The sequence below is a fragment of the Anopheles merus genome, unplaced genomic scaffold (assembly GCF_017562075.2).
Source record: "Anopheles merus strain MAF unplaced genomic scaffold, AmerM5.1 LNR4000682, whole genome shotgun sequence".
In the NCBI taxonomy this organism is placed as follows: Eukaryota; Metazoa; Arthropoda; class Insecta; order Diptera; family Culicidae; genus Anopheles; species Anopheles merus.
The window spans coordinates 24,508-28,410 of record NW_024428262.1 but is presented as its reverse complement, the minus strand read 5'-3'; the positions used below and the strand labels follow the sequence as shown (position 1 = coordinate 28,410).

At 41.8% G+C, this 3,903-nt stretch overlaps 1 long non-coding RNA gene across 1 annotated transcript; it reads left to right on the top strand.

Moving 5' to 3' along the window:
• Positions 1-872: 872 nt before the first annotated feature.
• Positions 873-1,392, top strand: LOC121602890. The gene is made up of 3 exons (XR_006006529.1): positions 873-909; positions 1,004-1,071; positions 1,142-1,392. It is a non-coding gene; the product is annotated as an uncharacterized LOC121602890 (long non-coding RNA).
• The last annotated feature ends 2,511 nt before the right edge of the window (positions 1,393-3,903 follow it).

The window sequence follows — 3,903 nt, the reverse complement described above, 5'->3', positions numbered from 1 at the left end:
TAACGATTCGCATGTTTCATTTAGCTCATCCCTTTCCATCGCTGGAGAGAAACTCTTGCGTCTCGCTTTTCTGGGACTTGTCCAATTTCGCTTGCTACACCAATCTCTCACGCAAGCGTTCTCCTCTCATCCGCTCTGATTGCGCAGGATACTGCTTTCGGAATTTCTGGTTATTAAATAAAACTGTAACTAAATGTGTCTCCTACTCGGTTTTTATATTCTCGTTTTTATTCACTTGATTTCTTCGCTATCTATATGTTTTTATCTGTCAAAAAACACGCGGCCTCTCTCCAGTCGTAAGTCCGCGCTCTTGTCGTGGGTTTGCACCACACACCTCAAATCTATATAACGCGTATGTATGTATACGGCGCTCTGACTGCTGTGTTGTTATCACACAGTCTGCTGTGTGATAACCCTAGCGTTAACACGCTCTTTGTATCATTGTACAGGTACTCCCCGATATACAATATTAATGCGGACCGGAGGCAATAGCGTATCTCGAATGTTAGCGTAAGTCGATTTTCGAGGATTTCAGTCAAATTATAGCTAATTTTCGTATAATTTTGCATGAAGTGGTAGGTTTTAGCCACTAAATTAGTTATTTGATCTGATTTCAACTGAATATTACAATTTTATACCTTTTGAAATGGTTTTTAATACTCAACCAAAAGGAAATTATTTTGCATTTGACATTCAATGTCTCAAATTAGTACAATTTACTCAAAGAACCGTCAAATTTAGAAAAAAAGCGTATAGAGAAATCGCATATATCGGGGAATACACGGGGAAGGCGCTCCTTCGCGTTCACATGAAAATGTGGTAGTGTAAAATCAAGTTTGCAAGCGGTAGGACGCGTCGATGCGTGCCCGTTTTTTTTTCTCTCGTGAAACAGTACGGAAAAACTATTTGGTAAGTACAGTTTTTTCAATAAAGGGTTATATCAATCTTCATCAACTGAATTGTATTGATAATTGTGATATAAAATCAATTTCGTTTTTTAAAGAAATCGTAACACACGCACGCACGCGGAAGTGAGCACGGACCACGATAGAAGCAATATTCAATTGGTTGGTAAGTATTGTGCTTGGTGTTAAATTGAACAGCTGTTGGCAACATAGTTAATATTTCCCTCTATCTCTAGGAGTGCCGAAAACAACAGAACAGGAGAGTAAAGAAAGCAGGAACGACCATTCAACGCGCTAGCGCCGGAGAAGCGGCAGGGGGCAGGAACGATCCTCCAACGTGCTAGCGCCTGTTAGAGGAGAAGTGGCAGGAAGGTAGGGACGATCCTCCAGCTCACTAGCGCAGCATGTTGGAGCAGCGAGAGGGAGGCAAGCAGGAAGAATTTTTAACGCGTGAACACCATTCGACGAAGACAACGCTGGATGAAAGGAAGAAGAACGAGGAAAGAAGGCAGGCAAGACGGGTACTTGTGTATTCCGCACCGGTTTCGGTAGTGTGAATTGTGTGAGTATGTAAATTTGTATGTGCGAGTAAGAAGGTAAAATAAAGAGCGTAAGCATGTGCGGAATCGACAAATGAGAGAAAGAGCTGTAGGGAGAATGGAGAGAACGAATGAAATTGAGAAGGGATGTAGCATACAGAAACCAAATGTATGATACACGCCTTCACACGGTTGGAAAAACTTTCTTTATAGTTCTGCTATCGAGAACGATTTGACCGCACTATAGAGAACACTTTTTCAATACAAAAAAACCGGTTGCAACGTGACAATGTCGGTTGGCGGAACCAGTTCGTCTTTGGCATCCAGAACCGTGTGATACAGTCTCGATTGTTGGAAGTGCGCGACTTAACCTTGACAAAGGCAAAGGAGATCGCATTCGGAATGGAAATGACTCATCGTGGAACCGATGAAATGCACAACTCACGTAAAAAAGTGAGGTTCAGTACATCGAGCATGGAGCAAACAAAACTAAAAAATGTTTCCAGTCATCGAGCCAAGCCAGTTCCAGTCAAAGTTTTGGTCGCCTGTCGAACAAGCAGAATGCTGGAAATAAACGATGTTATCGTTGCGGGGATCCTGACCACTACGCAGACAAATGCAAACATAAAGCTACGATCTGCAAATACTGCAAGAAAGCGGGGCACCTTGAGAGGATGTGTCTCACCAAGACCAACGAGAAGGGGACGGATGACGCACATCACCTGGAGGAGCAGCCGTGTGTTATGAAGGATGTGTTACACCTGAACGCGATCCAAGGTATTGCTGGTAAGTTTTTGTTGAGTCTGTGGATAAATCAAAAACAGCTAACGTTCGAGGTCGACACTGGTTCACCCGCATCCTTAATCAACCTACAAGACAAACGAAAATACTTTAACAATTTTGACATTTCCCCTACTAACATTCGACTCGTGAGTTACTGCGATAATGACATTGGTGTGCTTGGGAAAATAACGGTAAAAGTAGTTGCAAATGGTGAGGAATTCACATTGCCTCTACATGTCGCAGAATCTAGTAGACATCCGTTGTTAGGGCGTGATTGGCTACTTGCTTTGAATTTAGATTTCAATCGTGTATTCCAACCGGTACACATTCAGTTTCCTACTGTAGTGGCAAAAATCAGTCTACCACTAATGCATTGAATAATTTACTTACAAAATTTTCACGTGTCTTTGATGAACGTGTAGGTAAAATTGAAGGAATACAAGCTACACTTACTGTTAGGAAAAATACAAAACCGGTATACATAAAAGCTAGGCCAGTGGCATTTGCAGTACGCAGTACGGTTGATAAGGAAATTGATCATTTCGTAAAAGGCATATGGGAAAAAGTGGACCACTCAGAGTGGGCTACACCTGTTGTTGCTATTAAGAAAGCTGGAGGCAGAGTGCGGTTGTGCGGCGATTACAAAATTATCTTAACCCAAACTTACTGGTGGATGAACATCCTCTTCTGACGGTCGAAGAACTTTTTGCTACTGTTGCGGGAGGGGAGACATTTTCAAAATTGGACCTTTCGCAAGCTTACTTACAACTCGAAGTTCGACCGGAGGATAGGGACTTACTTACATTGAGCACTCATAGAGGCTTGTTTCGTCCCACTCGACTCATATATGGAGTTGCTTCTGAACCTGCAATTTTTCAACGTCGATGGAGGAAATTTTGCAGGGTATACCCGGCGTCACTGTCTTCATTGATGACATTCGCGTTACTGGTCCTGATACAAAAATGCATTTACTTAGACTTGAAGAAGTACTTAACAGATTAGATAAATATGGGTTACATGTCAATAGAGAAAAGTGTGACTTTTTCTCTGATCGAATTGAGTACTGCAGGTACATGGTGGACTAGCAAGTAATCCATAAACTTCGCGAAAAGATTGATGCAATACGAAACATGCCTATTCCTAAAAATAAGGAGCAAGTACGGTCTTTTGTTGAACTCATTAACTACTATGGTAGATTTTTCCCTAACCTCAGTACTATTTTGTACCCACTGAATAACCTACTTAAAAATGACGTTCCATTTGTGTGGAGTGCTGATTGTGATAAATCGTTTATATTGGTAAAAAAGGAGATGCAATCCGATAGGTTTTTAGTACATTATGAGCCGCCACTTCCGGTAATTTTAGCTACTGACGCGTCCCATACGGGGTTGGGGCAGTTCTTAGTCATCAGTATCCTGATGGAACGGAACGGCCATTACAGTACGCATCTCAGACCCTTACTCGAACGCAACAAAAATATTCTCAGATCGATAAAGAAGCCTACTCGATCATTTTTGGTATTCGCAAGTTTCATCAATACCTTTACGGTCGCAAATTTATTCTGGTAACAGACAATAAACCTATCAGCCAGATCTTTTTGGAATCTAAAGGACTTCCTAATATGTCCGCAATGCGCATGCAGCATTACGCGGCATTCCTACAGGCATTCGATTACA